General features: G+C 45.5%; 1 pseudogene; it reads right to left on the bottom strand.

Moving 5' to 3' along the window:
* Positions 1-1,787: 1,787 nt before the first annotated feature.
* LOC144369672 (sodium-independent sulfate anion transporter-like) lies at positions 1,788-10,083 on the bottom strand (annotated as a pseudogene).
* Between the last annotated feature and the right edge of the window lie 2,225 nt (positions 10,084-12,308).

The following is a 12,308-nucleotide window of genomic DNA, read 5'->3' as shown; positions in this document are numbered from 1 at the left end:
TAATTTTAAGCCACAGACAATGGTGCATGCTGATAATCCCAGCTACTAAGGAGGCTAGATGAGCTAATGGTAGAGCACTTGCCTGGCATACACAAGGCCCTGGTTCCATCCCCTGCGCCACAGAAAAGGGGGGAGGCAATTTTATAAAATGTGATTTCACCTCTATCAAAATTCTACAGCTATTAAGTCAGGCACAGGAGGCTGAGGCCGGGGGACAGTTTGAGGCTAGGAGTTCAAGGCCAGCTGGGGCAATATAGAGACCATCTATTGAAAAAGAAGCCAGGCACTGTGGTGCACTCCTGTAATCCCAGCAGCTGGGGAGGCTGAGGCAGGAGGATCACAAGTTCAAAGCCAGCCTCAGCAATTTAGCAAGGTCCTAAGCAACTTAGTAAGATCCCTTCTGAAAATAAAAAGTAAAAAGGACTGGGAGTTGGGGATATGGCTCAGTAGTAGAGCATCCCTGGGTTCAATTCCTGGTACCAAAAAAAGAATAATAATTATTATTATTTAAAAAATAATTATACATGCCTGCATGCACATAAGGTGTGTGCCCCTGATATGACCCATGACCCTCCTGGCTCCTGGCTCCTTCTTGGCTACAGCAGCCAGACTCTACTCCACACCTCCTGCCCTCCCCACAATGGTCAATGACCTTAAAGCAGGGCAGAGCCCTGGATGTCTGAGCTATATCTTGAATGTGCTGGGCTTATATTTTACACCCTGATCTGTCTGCATCAACAGTGGGTATCTTCTTGTATGTCTGGGCTTCTGTCTCTTCTTACAAGGACACTGCTCATATTAAACTTAGGGCCTATCCTGGACCACTACAATATAACCAGAATTAAATTAATTACATCTGGGGTTGGGGTTGTGGATCAGCAGTAGAGCACTCGCTTATTATGGGAAGGGCATTGGGTTCTATCCTCAGCTTCACATAAAAATAAAATAAAGGTATTATCTCCAACTACAATTAAAATAAAATTTTAAAAAAACTAATTGCATCTGCAAAGACTCCATTTCCAAGTAAGGCCATATTCATAGCCACATGGAGTTAGGAACCCCACTCACCTACAGATGGGGCCAGATTCATCATGGCAAGCAGTAGCTCCATGAGCCTTTGCCAGGAGTCTTCTGGAAAACCCATCTGCCTGGCACTGCACAAATTCACATGATGGGATAAACTTCATCCATGCAGAGGGTTAATATTCTTTTAAAACAGGGAAGCAGAATTGGCTGAGTTTACAAAGGGCAGAGCCACATAAGACACATTTTATAACGATGATTTTTCTACAAAAATCATGATTCAAAAAGGTACATTCCTCATTCCAATCAGCTCTGTGGTTCCACTCCTGGTGGCCTTTATTTTATTTTTGTTGTTGTTATTTAATTTTCTTTTCCATTTGGCACTGGGGATCACATCCCAGGGTGCTTTAACACTGAACTACATCTCCTGTTCTTTTTACTTATTTATTTTTATGTTGAGAAAAGGTCTTGATAAGCTGCCCAGGCTGTCCTGGAATTGGGAGACTTTTGTGATCCTCCTGCCTCAGCCCTGAGAGTCACTGGGATTACAGGTGTGGACCACTGAGCCAGCTCGGACTTTCTTTTAAAGAAGAATGGAGTCACGTTGAATCCAGCCCCAGGATATGGAGGGTACAGGTATGGACATGTGATTCTTGAGGTGCAGAGATAGAGAAAAACCAGGCAAGATGGGGGGAAGGAGGTCAGGTTACCAGCTCTGCCATAATGCACACCTGCTCCAACCTGGACAGTAGCCCTTGAAAAGATCACCTAGGTGTGGCAGGTAAGGATTGGAGAGATAAGTTCACCCAGTCCGGTGAAAAGCTGGGGACCCTGGTCTCGGGTATAGCCCTGGTGGGCCCCATACCCCCTTTGTCCAGAGGCTCACTCTCTTGCAGCAAGAGTGCAGGCATGCACACGCACCTGCTTGGAACAGCACCTGGATTTGAATACTCCACCACTGTGCTGTCACTCCTAAAATAAAACAAAACAAGTGAATTTTAGGGTAAAACAATCTGTCCATAATCCACCAAGTCCCTCAGGAGCAACTGGTCCAAACTGAGATGCTCTGGCCCTGTAAAATTCACACTGAGTCTGGCATCCCAGCAGCTTGGGAGAAAGCAGTTTGGAGATTCATCAGAAACTTGGAATCGAAATTTGACCTCAGTTATCCCACTCCTTGGCTACACAGACACAAAAGACTTAAAATCAGCATACTATGGTGACACAGCCACATCAATGTTCACAGCAGCTCAATTCACAATAGGATCCAAGTCTCAGCAACTTAGGTTGACCCTGCCTCAAAATTTCAAAAAAATCAATATAAAGGGCTGGGGTTTGGCTCAGTGCCTCTGGGTTCAAACCCTGGTACCACCAAAAAAAAAAAAAATCCCCCTAAAATAAAACAAAACAAATGAATTTTAGGGTAAAACAATCCATATTCTAGTTGAACAGAGAGCTCACTATGAATATTATGATATAGATGCAGACATTAAAAACCATTTATCCTGACACTATTCATTATCACAGTAATTCATAGCAAATGATGTATGAGAATGTAGGTCACAGAGCACCATGAATGGAGCACATGGAGCCAGCAGTGTGCCCACATGCTGACAGATGCATGAATCCCAGGGATAGGAAGTTCTGGGTGATCATCAGAGTGGAAAGAGGCTAGGGAAGTGGTTTTCTGCATTTTTTATAATAGGCATTTATGATTTTTATGAAAACGCCAAAGCTATTGCTTCAATTAAAAAAAAAAAAACAGAATCACTTTTAAACAGAGTTGAAGTCATTTGGTTCACCTTGGTGTCCTCCCCAGCCACAGCATGGATGCTGCATCAAGATCTGATGTCGCTGAGTCTCCTATCTGGCTAGAGCTCATTGTAGGTCCAGGCAGGTTCTGGGTAGAGCATGCCTTTTCCACCAAGCTGCGAAACCCTCTTCCTTCCTCTGTCACCTGATCTGTCATTTTGGTGGGCTCTTGCCAAGCCACTCTCCTAAAAAGCTCTATGCCCAGGGGACAGCCAGAAGGTTTTTCCAGTTGTCCTAAAGAACATCAGAGTTATACCTGGGGCTCCCCATGGGCTCCCTCTTCTTCTGGGGTCATCTCACAGCCTTTTCTCTGCCCCATCAATCGGCTAACAAATATATGAACAAGTGTTCAACATCTCTAGCAGTTTGAGAAATGCAAACCAAAACTACTCTAAGACCTCATCTCACTCCAATCCAAATGGCAAGTATCAAGAATACAAGCAATAATAAGTGTTGGTGAGAATGTGGTGAAAAAGTTATACTCATACATTGCTGGTAGGACTGCAAATTGGTGCAACCACTATGGAGATTCCTCAGAAACTTGGAATCGAACCACCATTTGACCCAGTTATCCCACTTCTTGGTCTACTGTCACAGTCTGGCTGGGCACAAAATAACCGAGCCGCTATAAGGCACTTGTAGGTTCAAACAGGAACTCCTTTATTGCATGAACTCCACCAGCATTCCACGCGCGCACTCCCCGGGAACTCTCTCAGCTCTCCACCGGGCTCCTTGAACTCCATGGGAACCCAGCGAGAACTCAACAGGAACTCAATGGGAAACGCCCCAAGAACTCAAAAATAGCAGGCGCCCGAGGCAGCAGGAGCCGCCCTATTGCCTGACAGCAGGGGTCTATATACAACTGAATACACAGCCTGCCCCAATCCAGCATCATCCAGTCACAGCAATTATACACAGCTTAACTTAATTATCATCATCTTAATGGCTCTGGAATCACCTCTCAACCACTCCTTCTGTGGCTCTCAACAGTCTACACCCAAAAGATTTAAAATCAGCATATTATAGTGACACAGGCACGGTCAATGTTCACAGCAGCTCAATTCACAATAGCTAAACTGTGGAACCAACCTAGATGCCCTTCAACAGATGAATGGATAAAGAAACTATAAAATATACATAAAATGGAATATTACTCAGCATTAAAAGAGAATAAGACCATGGCATTTGCCAGTAAATGGATGGAGTTGGAGAATATCATGCTAAGCAAAGTAAGCCAATCCCAAAAAATCAAAGGCTGAATGTTGTTCCTGATAAGTGGATGCTGGTCCATAACGGGGGTGGTGTGAAGAGAATGGAGGAACTTTGAGTAAAGGGAAGGGATGGAAGAGGGAGGGTATGGGAACAGAAAAGATGGTGGAATGAGATGAATATCATTATCCTAGGTACATACATGACTGCACATATGGTGTAACTCTACATCATATACAACCAGAAAAATGAAAATTGTGCTCCATTTGTGTACAATGAATTGAAATGCATTCTGCTGTCATGTATACCTAGTTAAAACAAATAAGAAAATAAATTCAGAAAGATTCTAATAACAACCTAATAATGCACTTCAAGGCCCTATAAAAAAAGGAACAAAATTATTTCTAAATCAGTAGAAGGAAGTAAAAATTAACGATGAAATAGAAAATAAAAAATACAAAGGATTAAGGAAACAAAGAGTTGGCTCTTCAAAATGTTAAACAAAACTGATAAACCCTCATTCTAACTAACCAAAAGAAAGAGATGACTCAGATTAATAATATTGGAGATGAAAAATGACATAACAAACATCTCTGAAATCTAAAGGATCATTATGGACTTTTTTTGAAAACTTATATTCTAATAAATTAAAAAATATAGAAAAAAATGGTCAAATTTTTAGACATATAAAACCTACTGCAGTTGAACCAAGAGCATATGGCAAACCTATACAGACCATTAAAAACTAATGATATTGAAGCTGTAATAACAAGCTTTCCAACAAAGTAAAGACCAGATCCTATTGTATTCTCAATTGTGTTTACCAGACCTTTAAAGGAGAATTAATGTTCCTAGTTTTCAGCTTATTCTAGGAAAAAGAGAGAGGGAACACCACAATGGGCTGAAAAAAAATTACAGTTTCACAGAAGTGAAAATCCTCATGATAGACCCAACCTGATCTTTTATTAAAATTGGGAGCCATCTTGCCACAAAGCCATGAAAAGCTAATTTCAGCTTTACTATAAATTACTACAAATTCTGAACCTGCTTGGAATGCCTGCCCGTGCCTTGAACTCACCCATGCCTGGCTCTCTGACCAGATAGCAGCCCTCTCTGAAACTTTAGTGACACCTCATCAATCTTGGCCTTCCCTGGCCAGACAACGACCCTCTCTGAGGCTCTAATGGTCCTCATAAATTCTGATGTTGGGGCCAGCAAAAAAAAAAAAAAAAATGTAAACTACCATTAGTGTGATGCTTGTCAGAGTTCTGTTATCGGTAACCCCCCTTTTGTGTAATTTTCTGGGCTATAAAGCTGGGCTGTAGGAAAGGTGGGGCTGCTGTTTTGTTCCCGCCGTTTTGGGAGGGAAAGGCAGCCTGGCCGGTTGAAATAATAAGCTTGCTTTAATTTGATTTTAATTGGAGTCAGTGGTCTTTTCTTGCGTCCTGGTCTAACACTCACAGAAGTATAATTAAAGAGTTTGCCAAAGGTTAAGGGCAACAATGGAGAATGGCAAAATACTAATGAACAGACCACAAATGTGAAGCCATGTCTGCTTTCCCCTACAGAGACAAGAAGGAAGGTGACCCAGAAATGAGCAAGATCTGTAGCAATAGAGGAATACCTGCCCAACAGGAGCTGTGGCCACAAGTAGAAGTACTTCTTCCAAGTACTAGGAATGTTTCTCAGTGATAGAATAATTGACTAGCATGTGAGGGGTTCTGGATTTAATATCCAGGGCAAGGAAAGGCTTGAATAGAGTGGGTAAAATGGAGAAATTTGTGAAAATTTTGACATTGTTCTAGTCTTGTCTTTACCATAGTTTTTGAATGCTAGGCAAAAAATTATTCTAAAGATGCAAGAGACCCATGATAGTATTCATTGAGAATGCATTATCATAAGAATGTACAACTTTAGAATCTCTTTTTTTATGTGTTATTTGCAATTGAATCAAAAATTCTACTTTATGTCACATTCAGGGACAGCTGGGTATAACCCAAAATACCATGCAAGAATATGGACTGTTCAAATTAGAAGTAGGCAGGTCCTTCAGGTATTCTGAGCACTTGAAATATACTATTAAGTATAAAATTTGATGATACATATGGTAATATGATTGTGCTATTCAATAATCTACAGATATTAAGTATGCTGCTTAATATTATAAAAATCAAGATTTCTTCATTTTACTAGCTGTTACAATGTACATTTTCCTCTCAGGGGTACAAATATGTAGCATCATACAGTTTACTCAAAATAAACATATTCAGCCATTAAAAAATAAAAGCAACCACAGAGAATGAAGGGAACATAATGGGGACAGGAATAGGAAAGAGACTGAAATGAATCTGACATTGTTTTTCTATACACATATATAAATACACCACAATAAATCTCCATATAAAGTACAAATTCAAGACTCAGATCTTAATTAGTGTAAGACATATGTCATTTGTATAAATATGTCAAATAAACTCTACTGTCATGTATAAGTAAAAATAAAAAAATAAATATGAAAAAAGAAGAAGTAAGGGTGCCTCAGGTTGTTCAATGAAATTAAAGGCTGGCCTTTAGGGTCTAGTGCCAGGAAGGGGTCAGCCATCTGGGTTAGCATCACTAGCTCTGATGGGCTCTGCCTGAGTCTCTGAGCAGGTCATCCTCCTGTGTAGTCCATCTCTCTGCTGGGTACTGCTGGCTTCCTGCAGTTGTGCCAGGTTCTCTTACCCTTTGGTCTTCTGCATTTGAATGGCTTCTAGTTACAAACCAGAGAAATCTCACAGAGAATGCACTGTGCCCAGAAAGACACAAAAACAATCTTTATTTTTCTTTTTTGCAGTGCTGGAATCTAGGGTGTTAAGCACACTAGTCAAGTGCTCTACCCCTGAGCCATGTTCCCAGCCCTTTTTCACATTTTACTTTGAGACAGGATCTATATGTTGCTGAGCCTGGCCTTGACCTTGCACTCTTCCTGTGTTAGCCTTCTGAGTTGCTGGAATAATAGCTGTGTGCCACCACACTGGCTATAACAGTGGTTCTTCCTAAGGGTGAAGGCCTGAGAAGACTTTCTAGAATGAGTGATATGTTATCTTGATTGGTATATGCACAATCAAGGAGACACATTTAAGATATTTCTTTGTATTTAAAGATTACAACAAACAGACACAAATATTTAAAACATCTGCAGAGAAAGAAGATATAAGGTTCCACCCATGCCCCTAGGGCCCTCCCCTTTCCCAGAGTTTCTGGCTGTTCCGATCATGTCCTGTCCTGTCTTGATCCCTAAGAGTGTGGACATGCTGGACTGTCCAGCTCACTGGAGAATGTCCTCTGCACCCACCTGCCTCCTCCAGGATATAGAAGTACTGAAACCCCTTTAGGTCAGCAGCCAGTAGAGCACCCGTGAACAGATGTTCTCCAGTCCAGGGCACAAGCCCACCTGCCCAATACACAGGGTAGACAGCCAGGACATAGATAAGTGGAAGGAGGGCAGCCTGCCTGGGGATCTGCTTCCAGGGAAGAGATCTCTATATGAATGGTCTCTAAAGACCACCAGGAGGAGTGCTGTGCATAAACCACCAAGAATGTGACAACCATGAGCCATGAACATGGCTCTGGAGCCAGATGTCCTCAGTGCTAAATATAGTCTGGCTGCAGACATGGATTGGTACTCATAGCAGGGGAGTGGCCCCTGGAGGACAGGCAGAGGTGAAGTTTAGGCAATCAGGAACCAGGTCAGAGGAAAGGGGTCAGGCCATGCCTACCTGTAGACCCACAAAGACCAGAGCAGCACCCTGCCTGTGGAAGTCCTCCAGGAGTTCACCGAGCCCTAGCACCATGGTGTAGTCAATGCTGTAGATGTGTGCACTCCAGGACCGCTCAGAGCTATGGGGATCCTGGGGGACAGTCCACTCTGTCACACCTAGTGAGAATGTCAGGGTGGCAGGACCCACATGGCAGGGGGAGCCACACTTGGGGCACTGTGGTCCTTGCTGAAGCAGACAGCAGGGTGTTCTGGGGTCCAGTGCCCACTTCAGATCTGTGTGTCAACCTCCCGATTGTGCAAGCAGGTAAGTGTCTCCCTGATGGCTGGGGCTGGTCCTTTGGGCCTGACAGCCAGGGCAGGAGAACAGAGAGCAGTGGAACAGAGGGCAGTGGGAACTCACAGTGACCTCAGCCCAGCCACATACCTTCCAAGACCTGGTTCAGTATCATCTCCCACAGGGCCTCAGTGACAGAGAAGTGCAGGCCACTGATTGGCTGCAAGAAAAGGACCGGCTCCTCTGACACCTTGGAAGGCAGAGGGAAAAGATTGAGTCCTGGAGGCAGGTTGGACACAGCCTCTGTCAGGCCTTGCCTGTCCCAAGCAGGAAGCCCATGTTGAGCCCAGGGTGCTGGAGGAACAGAAGGGGGTACTGGCAGGAGGCCAGGCACTGTGGAGACTGCTATAGTGCATGACCAAAGGACATCATATTCAGCAGAGACTGAAATCACCCATGAACTCAAACACCAGGACAGCAAGGCCATGGAGTCCCACCATTGAATGCTCACCCCTGATCTACACCTGGGTCTTGGGCCTGGCTATGGAGTGCAGGAGGATGAGCAAGGACACCAGAATCCCATCCAGCCTGCTGTACTAGTCCTACCAGAAACACAGCAGGAACCTAATGCAGAGAGGTAGCAGGTCCAGCTCTGGGAGAAAAGTCTGCTGAGAGGTGCCTCTCCTCCCTTGCTTCCCACTACCACCTAAGCCTAATGCACCCTGCAGTCAGCAGGACAGCCTTCTGGTCCTCACACATGAAGCAGTGGTGGTCATGGATCCAAAGCAGCCCCAAGGGCTCCCATTTCTGGAGCCTCACGGGTAGCAGCCACAGGCCACACCTGGTACATTTGCCTTGGAGAGAGGAAGACCTTCTTGTGCCTGAGGTTCAGGCAGGACATGCCTGGGCCTTCCCTCAAGGGACCTCAGAGGGAGGAGAGCATTGGAGCTATCAAAAGGCTCAGGATAGAGGTGTGTGGGTACCACAAACCCCCAGACTCATAGGTTTCCTTTGCTGAGGAGGTATTCTGAGGTCAAAGTGCAGCCATAAAGTACCCCCAACATATGTGACTCAGAAATGTTTCACCCCCACAAGCCTCAGTTTCCCTTAAGAGAGCCTTATATTGCATACAGGCATGACAATGTATTCCAAAGCTACTCAAAATATGAAATATGCATGGAAGCCCATGGATAAAATAACCACTCCTTTCATTTGGTGACTCACTGGGGTCATGGGAAGGAAGCCATACAAACTGCATAAGTTCTTACACTTCAGTAAGCAAAATAGAACAAATTTGTGAGGATGAATGTGGTTAAGCATGCCCTCAGTGTTTACAGACACAGTGCTACAGTGTTCTCTCCTTTTGTAAAAAATATACATATTTTTTAGCACTGGAGACTGCACTGCATGGCCTCATACAGCCTAGGCAAGGGCTCTCACACTAAGCCACACCCCAGCCCTTTGTATTTTAACAGAGGATCCTGCTAAAGTTGCCCAGCTGCTCTCCTGCTAGCCATCCTCCTGTCTGAGCCTCCCAGGTGACAGGTGTGGGCACTGTTGCCTGATCCATATACATACTCTTAACATACCGAAGTGTCCCAAAGATCTTGGTGTCATACAGTGGGTTCACAGCCATGATGATAATGGTGGCCAGCACAGCCTTGGGGATACAGTAGAAGAGTGAGGTCAGGTAGTCCAGTGACAACAGCACCAGCACACCTGTGTGGAGGGGCCAGGGTTCCGCCTAGAAGGCCACACAGACTCCCCCGGGAGGGTGGGGAACAAGCTCTGACACCCTGCATCTGCAAGGCCCCAGGGAGACACAGCCATGCACTTCAACTGTGGGCTGCCTGCCCCCACACACTTCAGGGACACAGGGAAATATGAGGGGCTCACTAGTCACCAGCCTCCCTGCTGGGGTGCACACTCCCAACTGGGTATTAATGGCTGATTTTCCTGGGGTACCTGGGCTGGGGGAGGAGGTGAGACCACTGAGGTTCATGGAGAGATGCGCTCAAACCACCTGCTTCCTTTATCAAGGATATGTCAGAAAGCCTGAGTGCCCTTGGGGGTCCCCTGCTTTGTCTTCCACCCCTACCTGGCACTGTCTGGGCACTGCTTCCCTCTGCTTGGCCACTACTAAGAACAGCCTGTGGGGTCTGGGCTTGGCCCCAAGGCCAACTTGTCAGGGCAAAGCCTCAGTCCTCCTGCCTCCACTTTGGGGAATTAATTTAGGCACCACCATGCTCGGAGCACCTGCATATGCTGGGAATGTTCTAGTACTAAGCACAGTGCAGGGAGCTCAGATGCCACTCTAAGGGGCAGGCATGAGCCCCCACCCCCACTATGCTGCAGATGCAATCACAACTGACTTGGGGGTAGTCAGGAGGCCAGGTGGACTGTGACAGGGAGAATGAGAAAGGGTCCAATGTCGGCAAAGTACCCAGCTGCGGAAAAGAGGTCCTTGGGCTGGGCCCTTCCAGAAGGAGCAGAGAAGGAAAGAATGGCCACTCACCACCCAAAGCTGCAGATGACTCCTCCAAGTGGGAGGAGGCGAGGTAGCCCTGCAGATTTGGTGTGGAGAAAAGGAGGCTTGCAGGAGGGGGAGATGGAAGACAAGAGCAAGGCCAGGGAGATGCAAGGAGTGACCTGGGCCTGCATCTGACCTCTTGCCTTAGGAAAGAAAATGCAAGACACAGTCTTCCTGCCCAGGATGATTCCAGCTTTTTGCAGGGAGAGGAACTAGGGATAGAACCCAGGGCCTCGCCCATGCCAGGTGAGCACCCTACCCCTAAGCCAGCCCCTGCCCTAGTTATAGCTTTACAATATAATTCTGGTCCCAGCTTGCCATGGGGCTCAATAACCTTCAGCAGAAGTGTAACTAAGGGAGGCAGTGCTTGTAGAATACAGCTGCCACCATCCTCAGGGCTCCACTAAGGTCCTCTCAACCCCTCCTTTGCTCTGCTGCAATGATCCTACAAAGTGAGGAACAAGCTGTCTCCCCCAGGTGGCACTGGCTGACCACTTGGGGCAGCCCAGGCCCACAGCCAAACTGGGACCAAGAACCAAGCATCAACCCATACTAACCCCAAGCTGTCCTGCCAACATTTATCTCACCAGAGCCTTCACAACCACCGCAGTCTCCCAGACTCTAAAACCCAAGATGTAAGGCAGATTCAAGGCTTGTTCTCAATCAGCTCTGGTCCAGCTACTTAGCATCAGGCCCTCTAGGTTTCATGGCTTGGTGCAGATCCTTAAGAGTGAGAGGCCTGGATGTCAAGGGCCTTGGCAGAAGCAGTACCCTGACTACCCTCACTCCTGATGATTTCCGGTCCAGAACAGAACTCTTCTGTCACTGACAGGACAGTCCCTCCCAGCTCTGGCTTCCTGTGGGATCTGTGCCAGCCTCTCCCTATATACCAGCTGGGAACTGTTGGCCCATTTAAGATCAAGAAGCACACATGCCCTCTCAACAACCTGAACTTTGTGACTTCCCCTTGTCAGCCTGTCTGGGCTGCAGCCAGGAACTCTTGTCCTATTGGGAAGATTCTGGGATACTAGTTCTTTGCTGCTGTTGCTGCTGCTGCTGCGGTTCTTGGGTGACAGGTGTGAGCAGCTTAAAAACCAATTAGGAGGTCTGCTAGTTGGTGACTGGGGTGGGGGTTGCTTTGGGTTTCCTCTGCCTCAGTCCAGTGCTTTTGTTTTACTAATGAACATCAAGAAGAAGCAAGTACTATGTACTGAAGAAGAGCCAGAACCCCAATTTGAATGATCACAGTGCTTTTGCTGGAACACAAGTTGCTTTAGTCAGTACAGCAGGGAGTCAGCACAGTGTTTCAAAACTGAATGTCACATTTGAATCCTGAACTGCTGGGAATGAAGACGTGTCCTATATTCACTCCCACCTCTGCCAAAGCCTTCCTAGGGCACAACACAGTGATAAAATTCATTTTCTTTATTTGGTCCCCTTTTATTCTATCTATGGGACAGAACTCACTGTTGGCTTTTATTTTGTGTACATTTTGTAATAAAACCTCAATTATAATATGCTTTGAAACAGCTCAAGAGAAAAATATTTAATATTAATTTGATAGTATTTAAGATGATTATATTCAGCAAGTATCCAAAGTTAATTCCTTTATTTTTAAAAAATTGTAATTGTCATTTTCTTTGACTTCCCTTTTCTGCCCTACCCTCAGACTTTTTAATAACTATCTTTCTTATTAC

Source organism: Ictidomys tridecemlineatus, chromosome 13, assembly GCF_052094955.1.
Source record: "Ictidomys tridecemlineatus isolate mIctTri1 chromosome 13, mIctTri1.hap1, whole genome shotgun sequence".
NCBI lineage: Eukaryota > Metazoa > Chordata > Mammalia > Rodentia > Sciuridae > Ictidomys > Ictidomys tridecemlineatus.
The sequence above is the reverse complement of the archived record's forward strand: the minus strand, read 5'-3'. Positions and strand labels throughout refer to the sequence as shown.